The 13938-nt window shown below is 28.5% G+C and overlaps 1 pseudogene across 1 annotated transcript in view; it reads right to left on the bottom strand.

Annotated features, from left to right (window-relative positions):
* The window catches only part of LOC107171218 (neprilysin-2-like), a 28789-nt pseudogene extending 17381 nt beyond the window's left edge, over positions 1 to 11408 (bottom strand). Inside the window, exons 1-5 of the transcript XR_016189859.1 lie at positions 11339 to 11408; positions 10785 to 10913; positions 7932 to 8177; positions 6785 to 6996; positions 3123 to 3496 (exon numbers count right to left, since the gene is read on the bottom strand). The product of XR_016189859.1 is annotated as a neprilysin-2-like (transcript). The remainder of the gene's footprint in view (positions 1 to 3122; positions 3497 to 6784; positions 6997 to 7931; positions 8178 to 10784; positions 10914 to 11338) is intronic.
* Between the last annotated feature and the right edge of the window lie 2530 nt (positions 11409 to 13938).

Consider the following 13938-nt stretch of genomic DNA (forward strand, 5'->3'; position numbering starts at 1 on the left):
ATAGATGTTCGATATTTTTGGTTGCAGTGACGTAAATAATATAAATTATATTATGTTCGATAATAGTGATAATGATATGATATTGAAAATATACTATATATTTATATACCATCGTCCATCGTATACACCAGGGATCGGCAACTGGCGGCCCGCGTACCTTTTTTATCTGGCCCGCGCTACATTTTCAAATTACTTCATATAAAACCTCATCCTCAAGTATCACATTAAATAATAATTATAAATATACGAGCGAGTATAAATAAATAAAGATAAAAAATAAATGTTAGAGAATTTGAAGGACCTTTATTTATTTTTTTGCTTTTTCATATGCACTGCGGCCCGCTAGATTTTAAAGTACTTAAAAGTGACCCGCTACTCGCTAGTTACTTTGAGTTGCCCATCCCTGGTATATACGATTGTTATACCCTACGTAGTAATGTGCTGCAATCCACTGTAGTATATAAGATATGTGACTTATCTAAGATAACAATGGGTGACAAAAAATGGAATTACAACACAAAAATAGCTAGCTCCAAGCAAAAAGCATATTTTATTATGATTTTTAAAGAATATTGGAAGAATATTTTCAACTTTTTAAGAGAATATTAACATCTTATTTTGGCTATTTTTAAAGAATATAATTCCGGGCTCTAATAATAATAAATATTATTTATTATAATATAATAATGTATATTATAATAAATATAAATAAATAAATACTAAACTTACTAATTTTTTTTGCCTTATAAATACAATAGAATTTGAATATATATATTATATTATTATATATATTATAGTAACAATACATTAATAATTATAAAATATTGCACAGAAAATAATTGTTTGTGGTTCAAATTGTCTACGAGAAGGACAAAATTGTCAGGGCAGTGTGTGCAACTGTATAATATATTAATGTTCGATGTTCGACATAACTTAACAGTAATGCTTTAAAGCATTTTGATTTATTATTTTGTAAGTTTGTAATTAACGTAACGTATAGTAGGATTATAATTATTTTTGATTTTTATACGGTTTATTTGTTAAATAAATCCTTATTGCATTTTAAAAACATTGTTTTCAAAATATACGTCAGTCATATTGGTTCGCATGATATTTCAAATACTCGGAATAAAACCAACACGGTCGAAAAAAACCAAAAGTCTTCGATACAAATGAGCATTCAACACAAAAAAAGCACCTATTTAAAACAGTATAAAAATACTCTACGGTGAAAGTATATAAAAATGTATTCAATGCTTAAAAATATTCTAACAGTTTTACTCAAACATTTCAGAACATTGTCCGTAACATAATATTAAATTGTCACAATCAAAAGTTTATCAAATTTTAGGCCTGTGAGAGGTGGTCTGTTATTGGCCACGTGAAAAAAAAACCTATCAACAATGATATACAGGGTACCCGTTACAAATCACCAGTGGCGTATTTTCAAATTTTTCTGGGGGGGGGGTCCTTAGTTTATACATAATTAATATTAACTATGATATCATGTAATAGTTACGTCCTTATGCAGTTTTTGTAGGAAGTTGACAAGAACTGTAAAACATTTCGCTTAATTTACTCTGGCTACTATTTTATTGAGTAAAATTGAATTGCACGAATCAATTATAGCATTTTGACTAATAGGACTTGTATACTTTATAGTACCAGAACTTTCAAGGTGTATTTTGAGCGAAGCATCACCGCGAGCTCTAAAGCGTAATAAATTACGAAAATTTCCATCGTTAACATCATAATCATCAACGGTTAATTTTCCGAAATCCCGATGACCTCGTAGAGGTATATTTTGTCGACCGCATAAAATAATTGTTTCAATAACAGGTGAAATGTTTTTTCTATTTTCAAAAATTTGTCGTGCCCTAGCAGTGTCTAACTGATTTTCAATAGATAAATGTACGTTTTTTTTTATATCTATGAAATGATCTGCATCAAAGACGGATTGTTTGTGATACTGAAGTGTTACATGATTTTTAAACGTTTCCATTGCATGTTTCCAATTTTTAAAAGGTTTTCTAACCAAAGCGCCTAGTGTTTGAGAATTTATGCCAGCTCCTGATTTAGCAAACGCTACACAAAACGTACAAAATGCACCATCTAATTTTGCGGAGTACGCTAACCACGGAAAAGTATGCAACCATCTGTATTGAAATTTTAAATTTTTGGATCGTTTGTCTTTGCCACTGAATATCACAGTATTAGGAAATTCAAAAGTAGGTTCGGGCTTCCAAATTTTTTTAAGAACTTCTTCTTTCTCTACATCTGTTAACGAGTGGTTAAAATAAAATCCAATAGGTATCAAAATTGTCAAAATTATGTTCATTTTCTGTTTCAGTATTGTCAGATTGTTTGACATTATTATCTATATTTGGTGAAATTGGTCGTTTATTTGGAGAAGTTACGGAAACTAAAGATTTGTGATGGTCAAATTGCAGAACATTTGTATTGTTGGATTTTTTAAAAAATTGGCTTAACGAAGTTTGCTGAGACATAATAAAAGAAATATATTGTGTACTTACTTAATACAATAAAAAAATACAATAAACTTGTTCACTGGTTCATTCGTTACTCGTATTCGTGTAGCTGTTGAAGGCAAAATGAGACTAATTGAAAATGTGTAATATCTTATAAAAGATAAAAAGCCACTAATTTATATTTTATTATATCTATATCCGTATATCGTATATGGCTATTTGCTACACAACTATTGCTAATCGCTATACACATAAATCCATCAATAATCAGTTTTTCTGTGCGATAAAGTTTATATTTCAAAGATATGGGTACCTACTTAATACCTATTACTTCGCACTATATTATCGTACTTTGTATTAAGCCGTAACTTGGAAACTGTCGTCAGAATAACATTACTATAAATGTATATATGTATATTTATATAATATTTTGTTCACGGGAAAATACTATGTCCGCGTGACTGCGCGCGCCTACGTAAATCGGGTTCTGCGAATATGTAAGAGTTTTAGTTTTTTTTTTTTTTTTTGGAGAGGTTCTGGGGGGGGTCCAATACCCCTGGACCCCCCCCCCCCCCCCGTAAATACGCCACTGCAAATCATCACTTTTGATCGCGTACAAGTATATGGCTTTACCTTTTGGGCGTAGTGTAGAGCAGGACTTCAAGTTGTGAAAAGTATTTTGGTGAGCTTAAAATTATTATGTCGTCCCGCTGTATGGTCTGCGGGAACAATAGTTTGTCCATGTACTCTTTCCACGGTATGGTTGGGAAGTTCTGTTGTAAACCGGCAAGTTTCATTGGGTTGTACAGTTTGGCGGTGTCCCGACGCTCTTCCGCTGTCATCAATATATTGGCCAATCGTATTTCGAATTCCAACGACTGTACCAGTTCCTTAACGGCCCTGTGCGGGTCAGCACCAAACAGCACTGCGATGTCCACCATGTACCTGTAGTATCTGAACACGATTTTTTCATCGATGCCCTTGAGTGACAAGGATGCTTCGTCCAGCTGAAATGTCAGGCGTAAAAACAATACCCATTAAACGCAATGTTAGGTATACACATAGACCTGACAAAGCATGTACATACTATAGTTGCCTCCCAAAATATGGTGATTCCAAGTAGTAACCAGGTAATTCATAATTTATTATATACACGGATCGCCTACAAAGAATTTTCACATTAGGTATATCCTCCCGTTAAGAATTAAGACGTGGTTCATTAATTTCGTTATAATACACCATTAAATCGGGTGTTGCCCGATTGCGGCCCAAAGTAACCTTTTTGCCTTTTCCCCTATCCCGAGTGGGGCCCCATCATTGTAGGTAAGAAATACTATTTAATGGTTATCAAACCTAATTAATTTATCTCAAATGCGACCGATTCGTATTTTGACATAAATATGACTATCGTATTCACAATTCACACGATTACCATTTAATTTTAAATTTAAATTTAATTTTAAGTTTTAAGCCTGATGTAATATTCGTAGATTTTGAAACACAAGGCAATTCGTTTACCTTGGCCATTGGCTATTATAAAAGGTTGTAGGTTCCATCTAGGTCAATGGTGGTGGCGAAAAATACAATATTTAGGGTTAAGTACAGATTATAAAGATAAAGATAGCGATATAAGCAAGTTTTTAACGTATATATTTGGATTATCATTTTTAGAACCTGAAATGGTAAGTGAATATTTTGCCATAGATTTAGCTTCAATACAACCTTCAACGGCTAAAATACAATCATTTTATGATTATTTAGTAGACACTTATATTGATGATAATCCTGATTTTCCACCTGAAATATGGGCTACTTGTATAGTTCCAGTATGTATTTAACAACGAATGCATATGAAAGTTTCTATTCGAAATTCAATTCATTATTTTATACGTCACATACAATAAGTATATGTATATTTCAATTGTTGGAAATTTTGAAACAATACCAAACAGATACTAAAATAAAAATGCGATCTATAGTTTGTACTCTAAAAATAATGAGTCTTAAAAATCTACCCTTATCACTATAATTTAACACTACAAAATTTTCTAGTCGACTATTTATTGACTTTTTTAATGACATATTATTATATTATTCTTTGTATATAACCATTATTGCAAACAATTTATTATTTTAATATTTTAAATTGATTGACTATTTACTGACATATTAATATTGTATTTCACATATTTTTTTTATTGTAAACAATTCATTATTTAACTATTTGTATGTACATATATGATATATATGTATATTGTATATAATATTTAAAATCTTTAAAATACAAAATATACTTGCTATGTATTTAAATAATTTTGAATTTATACTTATTTAACATTCAAATACTTTACTTTATTATTTGGTTGTAAATCAGAAATTAATTTACCTAATCATTTTACTTACCTATATTTAAATATTAATTAATATGAGTTATATTCAATTTTCAAAATTTGACAACATTTTTCTATACAGTTTTTAGAATATTTTCCAAATGGAAAATACTTAATTTTAAGCCATTTTGTGAACCAATGTGAGTTGGGACGTAATATCGGGATGCTTATACTTGGGCTAAAATACGACTACCTGAATTTGGGCCGCAATCGGGCAACTTTGATTAAACCATTTACTTAACATACATCTGTTATAATTATAAAACTTAAGTTTACAGAAACATAACAATTTCTATTACAGTAGGGTCTCGATAATCCGAACGAGATTGGGGAAAGGGGTCGTTCGGATTAGCGATTTGTTCGGATTACCTATGGCTTAAAAAAAAAACATCAATTTTATTTTTATTTAAAATATGAAATTTTATTTTTATTTGTATTAATCGTGTAAAAACTCGTTATTTCAAAAGACATTGAATACATAAAAATATTAATATTAATTATGAACTTTACCATTTAAAATATTGATTTTTTTTTGTACATTGGTTCCCGTTATGAATTGGTAGCCTTGTCCCACATAATTGAAAAACTTTATTACCGGAAAATATTATTTATAAATACATACATAATATGTACATATTATGTAGTATGTACATATTATGGCGATAAGATAATTCTCAAGCCCGTTCGGATTACCGCGTCTTTCGGATTAGCCTGTGTTCGGATAATCGAGACCCTACTGTATATAACCTAACCTATATAGATAAATAAATATATATATACATATATACAATTATAGATATTTAGCATTATTAAATTTTTGTCGTCCAGTTCCGTCGTTTTTTGTATCCATTCTAAAAACTAGTTCAAAATTTAAAATCGCTTAACAATTTGTAAAAATAAAATCGTCAACAAGAACGAGTGTCGGGAACCAACCACATGATACTCTATCACTATGATAGCGTGGTATATTATTTTTATTGTAGTCTGGCTAACACCGGGTTTGGATTATATCTTATCATTAAACAAAGGAGCAATTTATCTTAATTTTTAGTCGTATAGGTATAATCACATCAAATATCATTGCACAAAAGTCATAGATTACCTACACTTTGAAATACCAAACTTATTCTGATGCATAATGTTTGAAAATGTTTGGAACCACTAATACATTATTACCTGCCTATTATAAGGCAACTAACTACAAAGTCTAGATCTTTTTCGTTTAATATCACGTCATGAAGCCACTCGTGTATAATCGGGAGGAAATTCGTATAAAAATTGTTGACCTTTATGAATTCGGGAGGCAACTAGTGAGCGCCCGACAAAGCTGAGCCAGTTAATTATTATTATTATTTGGTAAGTATTATTTAGTGCGTCGAAAAAAGTTAATATATTTAGTAGTTACCTACCCAAGTTAAAAGCCAGTATAAAAATTTTTTTTTAACTTTTTATCTATTTAAAACCAAAGATTTTTTTGTTTATTATTACTCTTATTTTTTTACCAACTAAAAACTGTGTTGTGTTTATACAATGTTAGAATATCTCAAGTAATTAATAAAGTTTTTCGTCACTTAAAAACAATTCAATTTGAAACCTAAATCGATTGAAATGCAATAAAATAAAATTGAAAATAAATTTAATTAAATATACTTGTAGTTAACTTTTTGTTATTTTAATTTAATTTTTTAATTTCACATTAATTAAGAAACAATAACATTGTTGGATTAATGAAAATCCGAAAGGAATTAGATAAGTTAAAAAGTTGAAATGCAATTAGCATTACACCTTAACTTTTAACTTTTAACTCATTAGTGCCAGACGTGCATACCTAACGATGATAACTATTTTCCTTATACCTATGTTAAATTATTGTTATAACTTTGTATTGTATATAAATGAGCTTACTTCAATTGCTCTCATCGTGGAGTTTTTTGAATCTATGCCGATTGAAAATCGAATTAAGTAATCCACGCTGTAACCCACCTCTCTAATCTTATAGACGATGTCCTTCCACGTACATTCAGCATATTTCCATTTATCGCCTTCCAACACTGGCCATCCACCGAGGTTTTTCAACATTTTCTTAAACGGTACCAATCCATCCATTTCGATTTTTTCTGTTAACGTTAAGTTCAAAGCTATTCAAATGAAAAGCTGTTTTGGTTGGTAACTGGATTTGGCTCATTATTTTCGTCGTATTCCAAATGAGGTTTTTATGGAAAAAATAAATTGAAAAAGTTGATCGGAAAATTGGAAAATTTGGTTAAAATTTAAACTAACCACTTTTACCTAGAAATGAGTATAAATTGTTGCTATTGCTTACATATTATACGGTCTTAAAGTGAACCTCCCTCCACCTTAAACACTCGAAAAATAGATATGTACTTAGTGTAATTATCAACTCAATTGTATACCAGGAAATTGTTATAATTGTATTGAGGTAAGTTTTAGTGATCAATGATCATATTATTGATATTACACCTAACTAGCCTAAATCCTGAATAGCAATTAACTAAAATTAGTTGTTATTAAAAACATGCTTAATACAATGGCAATTTTTTATACCCATCTTACTTAATTTTTGAAATTTAAATAAAAACTTCGTCTTATGAAAAAAATTAAGACCGGTGTTAACCGAATCAAAAACTTTATATTTTTAAAAACCAAACTTCAACCGATCAAATCATAAATGTTCCAGTTCCAGCTCTAAACATTGCAATATTTACTTTAAGTTTATTTCTTATTAGTAATTGAATATGAATTGTTTTTTTTATTAATATTAATAAAAAAAAGTAAATTAGGTAGGTACCTAATTAATTTTTCCGTTAACTAATATGAGTTTTTATAAAACAGTTTAATAGAGTAGCATAGTTTTGCTTATTAAAATGAGTAGTTTATTGTTAACATTAAAACTGCTTACATAAACTCATTTTTATTATTGAACAAAAATAAAATTTAAGTCTTATTTAGCTAATAATTTTCTAGAGAACCTCGAAATTTCAACTTCCTAGAGTCCTATAAATGTATAATTCGGCACTAATTATTATTATACCTTTGTCCATGCACGATTTAAACAGTAGTTTCGCCATTTTAATCGGTTTCTGTTCATCTGGTTTGATGGGTTTGGTAATGATTATTCGCAGGTTGTTCAACAGCTTATCGCCAGCGATGCTGAATGTCGTCTGAAACGGTTTGTCGTCGTCGATAATCGCATATTTTATAAATTTTCCACATGCGAACTGATAAAAATCATCACAAGGATCTATTGATATATCCATATTGTTGATCACAGAAGCAGCTATAATATTTAACAATTTTAGGGGTGGTTTTTCAATTTATTCGTCGATAACCAAATTAAATCTTCGGATAACAAAAATATGAAGTTTTTTGGTAATTAAATGTCAGGGTTGAAATAATATTATTTCTCGTTTAATAAATTACAAATAATAAGTAGTTGGTAATTTTTCTACCAAATACGATGTTATTTGTCAAACAACTATCAACTATCAACAATTAATTATGTAAATTATTAAATATTTTCAAGTGTTATATTAATTTAATGAATAATAATGAGTGCATTGATAGGTTTTATTAATATTTTTAATCTTTAATTAATTAATTTTTATATAAATTAAAATTATTATATATTAACTATATATTATTATATAGTTTCTTCCATTTTCACAAAAATTCACATTTTTGATCTATTTACGATTATTATAAATTTTTTAATATTAAAATCGTTGAGTAATTAGATAATAATATCCATAACGTAGGTTACAATTTATTGAAGTACGATTTGATTACATGGATAAAAAATGCACATTAAAAAGTTTTGAAGTGAAGTTAAAAGTTAAGCTAATTTTCATTAACTTAATTTTCAATTCCATTGATTTTTATTGATATAAAATTAATAATTAACGAGTTACTTTTAATCAAATCTAAGTTGCGTTATACTATAAATAATATTGTATAATCATTTACTAGGATAGAAAATCAAAAATTTGATTTAATCTAATTATTGTTACATGAACCAGAAATGTTCGATAAAAATACTTTAATTTACGAGTAATAGTAAATATACATTATATACAGGTATCCCATATAGCCGTCGGATGTTGTTTGCGCATCACAATTTTTTTTTATTTAAAGCCTACATGATTTGCCCATTAATATTATTTAACAATAGAAATGAAAATAAGGTATATGCACAAAAGATCAGTTTGTTTTCTAACGTTGATCTTTAAATGTACTTATCGCTACTCAGTTAATATTAAATGTTCAAATATTGCATAGGTATTTCTGTTTGAAAAAATATATATGTATCATTTTCATTGTAGGTACCGTTGTAATATTGTGAAGGTAATCTGTTAGCAATAACATAACGAAATCGTTTACAATGAGTTCTTAATGGATTCCTGAACGTCAAAAACTTGACTATAATATAAATATAAATCATTGGCTTAAGTTTACCATTGGTGAGATAAACGAGTTTCATTTTTGTGAAAATGATGTTACATTACAATATACTAAGTATTGATTAGTAAAATAATTTGTATATAGTGCTTTATTAATTTATTTATTAACTCAGACGTCTCAAACTATATAAGTAGTGGTGATCCTGGGAATTTTTTTTTTTTGGGGGGGGGGAATATTTTTTTTACATCAGTACAAGATAAGACGTTATATTATAGCAGCTTTCACGGTTGACTTATAAATATAAAGTAGGTATAATATAATTAAATATTAAGTATAAAAACAAAATCAGAAACCTGAATTTTTCGTGAATTATGATTATAAGTTTTACGTCTAAGTTATATTCTTACACATCTGATTGGCCAATGGCCAAGGGCGGTTAGGCCACTCTGACCCCCTTTAAATTCACCACTGTATATTTTATGTGTATTAAATATATTTCCTATGGTCATTAATATTTATAATTTTTATTGTTTCAAGCCATACATTACTGGCTATTCAAATATTAAAAAAATTATGATCATAACTTAAGTTAATGAGTTGATTCAAACTTTCTATATAACTTTTAACTTAACCTAGTAAAAAAATTGGTGAAGTATTAAACATAATTGTTTTTAAATGTTTTCTATCAACTTAACTCAGTTAAACATTATTATTAACTTAACAAGATTGAGTAAATGATAATATGCGACGAGCAATGCTTTAAAGTTAAATTTAGAATTTTAAGAAAAGTGACTGTCTAAGTTTCGGAATCCATAAATGAAGAAATATGTTCTTGAATTTGTTTACACTTTTTAATATTAAAATATATAAACATAAAAATTGTTACTTATAATCATGTCAAATTTATATAGATACATGGTAGAGGATATGTACAATATTGCAGTGATATTGATTTACTGTTACGTTTTAGAAATTAATATCATAGGTATAAAGTAGGCACGCTAGCCGTTGCACACAAAAACATCCATTGAACTGCACCCAACACTTATTTTAAACTAAATGTAGCAAAAATTGAGTCCCATGTTGAACTATTAAGGGACGCCACGCGGGAATTAGTTGTCTCCGTCTTACAAACGAAAAACATAGCGTTAACAATTATACGTTTATACTGTAATTTCTAAAATTAGAGTGAATTTACATCTTATACAATATTTAAAGACAAGGATATTATGTAGGGCGTTTAGATGGATTTTATTGATATTAATGATATTATTATTTTTAAGCACGAGTATAAGTTATGAGTGTTATGACCATTTTTAAACTTTTTTTTGTGCATTTTAAAAGATTATTAATACCTAGCTTAAAAACAATAATATCAATAAAATCTTCCGAGAAGCCCTAGATAATATTGGATTAATGGATTAAATATATTATAAATCAGTAATCAAGCCAGTCGCATACCTATCTAATAAATAAATATGCTTACCGGCTTTCTCACAACCGGGAGTGTAGCAAATTATGTTCTTATTTTCATATTTTCTATTCTTGTTCAGTTTTCTACTTAATGATTTCCCAATGAAACCATTATTTCCCGGGGATAAAGATGAAATGCTCGCTGTGGATATACGTAATCGATTAAAAAATTATAATTTGTCTAATTGAATTAAATTAACATTTTATCAATCATCATTAGATGATTAATGAATAATATGCAATATAGCATTTATAAACACTTTTACAACAAAGGCACGATTTTGGTCAAAAAACGAATTTATTTTTTTTTTAATTTAACCAAAAGGTAAACCGGCCGAAAAGGAAAGGGTCAGTTTTAATCAAAGTGAAGGTTGTTAACTTTTCGATTAAATGATTGACTCTCTCGATGATTAACTCGTCCAGGTAAATATTATGTTTACCTGTATGAAGTATGCTGTAAACTCTTTAAAAAAAACATTTCTCTAGTACTCATTCATCTCAATCAGTTATATCTTTAGCTTGTTATATTATGAAATTGTAGGTATTAATTAAACGTTTTTACCTTACCCGTATTGCATCTATGGCTGTAGTACACTGTGGTCAGAGCTAAGACCAGAAACAATGGCTCCAATAGCATTCCGTCAGCGACCACGACCAAATTCCGTACCAAGTTTGTCCTCCTCTTTCACCTGGTTGGTATTCTGAAACGGAGGAAAAACTTAATATTATTCGGCAGTAAAATTAATTATGAAAATGCATGTGTATTTGATGTGTATATATGTATACATATAATGTGTGTGTATGTGTGTTTTTGGTGGGAAATTAAAGCTGATAAATAAAGGTTGGATTAATCGTAAGCGTTTTAACAGTAAACAAAAATATGTCCTTTGTTATTCTAATACCACGCACAACCGTTCTCTGTTGACCGGCAGAGGCATAAAGGTGAAAATCGATAAAAATGTTTTTTAATAAATAAACGAATTTGGTTTACGTACATGATTGCCGAACGATTTTGTCCAATCATAATTATCTTTATAGTTCTTTTAGTTTTGTAAATATTTTTAAAATCAAATTTTTAACTCAAAAAGTAATGTAAATTCGTCGTCAATAGTTAATTTAAATTTAAAAAAAAAAATAATAATATTATTCAAATAAATTATTGTAACTAAGAAAAACGTTTATTTATAGCTGTCGTTAATCTATAATAATCTATTTGTAGGAAATAATATAAGCCACCAATATTAGATCCAGAATATTTGGTTTATAGAATATTTATCTGTACTAAATGATAATAAATTAGTTATTTTTTTTTTAGTAATTAATACACACTTACAAATTCATGTAGAGTACCGCGGTATTTGATAATTGAATTTCCTAAGTTTTCTAAATTTAATTTACACATACAAACTTCAATATACATAATATATTATATATATACTATATAGAATATCTCACGAAAATTTATCCATTGCGATATCTCACGAAATAATGGAGATATCAAAAGTATTCTGGTTTTGTGGTAAGGCTTACAAGGTGATAAACATGCAGCGGTTATTTTTTAATTTAATTTAATGTTTTGGTAAAAAAGTTAAAAATATATTTTTTTTTAATTATTAAAAAAAAAAAAATATATATAGCCATTTTATAGAATTAATTTTTCTAAAAAGTTTCATTATGTTATTTTCATTAATTTCCAGATGTTTAATATTTTTTTAGTTTTGAAGAAATAAAATATGATTATAACTTGGCACACTGAAAACGTTTCGATGGCCGTACGAGTATGCAAACGACGGGTTACATGTTTGATAAAACAATATGGAGTTAAATAATTCGCAATTTTTCACGAGACTAAACAATAAATTAAAAATCATTTGAAACGTCAATATTTTCAAAAGAATAAACTCTATTAAGTGGCTGTCTTCATTTTTTTTTTATTTTTTAGAAAAAATTAAATGAAAAATAATATTATACTTAACCTTTTTACTAAAACATAAAAAAAAATTAAAATATGAAATAATTGTAGTTCTTATCCTTGTGAATCTTATTACAAAACCAGAATTTTGATATCTCCATTATTTCGTGGGATATCGCAATGGGTAAATCCTCACGAGACATCTTGTATATAGCCATATGGGTGTCCAATGTTAAGGGATCTTGTAATTAATCCTAAACAATCTTCAATTTTATATTATAATAGTTCAAAAATGAAGAATATAATTTTGAAGAGCTTATCATCTTGCATGATGTATTGAAATTGGGCTGTATTGAATAATTTTGACACAATTTTAGATTCAATATTTTCAGAAATATTTGAGAAAAAAACAATAGTAAATTCTGTCAGTAGTTAGCCGATTTTACGATACTATAAAAAATGTATATTCATTTAAAATACTATAACTTCAACATTCTCAACGATATTTCTAATGATCAGAAACAGGAACGTATGCTGTGATCGCGATGGTCATTGAACGAGTATAATATTACAGCTACAACAGTACTACCGTCGCATTACCGGCACCAACGACGTCGTCGAAAAGTAACCACTATAGACTCTGTGACCCTGGTACGCGGATTGCCTGCCGATCTCCAGCCAGGTCAAGCGTCTTCCTGATCAACGGAAGTGCATTTGGTTGGGGAGTGGGTGGCATTAATAGGGCCATTGCAAAAAAAAAAAATATGATGTTTACATTCGTTAATTATATTAATTTGGAATATATTTCATAAACTATTCAAAATGTCAAAAATCTATTTCCTACAAACTTGGAGAAAACCCTATCGAATTAAAATAATTTTTTAAAATTGGACGACTAGAAGTATATTTATTTTTCATTAAACTTGATCAAAATAGTTTTTACACCAGAAAAATATGTAAAACACAATTCAGGTTAATAAATATGAAAGTGGTGAAAGGTGGTTTACGTGGATGTGAGGTGGTTGAAGTGATCAGGGTCCCATGAAGACGAGAGCGCGTAATGTGTAAATCGTTCGAATAAAAATCTACAACAAACGCACAACGGTGTTTTGTGAACTTAAGTCTTAAGTCTAAAGTATTACTTGTGTCGAAAAATGGCAAATGCATTGAATAGTTAACATAATAATTTATCGGAAAAAAATATTTTACACAAATTTTAAATTTAATTCATCGCGAACACAGCTGGTAGGTACAA

This window comes from Diuraphis noxia, unplaced genomic scaffold (assembly GCF_037042655.1).
Source record: "Diuraphis noxia isolate RWA-SAM2 unplaced genomic scaffold, SU_Dnox_SAM2 contig0001, whole genome shotgun sequence".
Lineage (NCBI taxonomy): Eukaryota > Metazoa > Arthropoda > Insecta > Hemiptera > Aphididae > Diuraphis > Diuraphis noxia.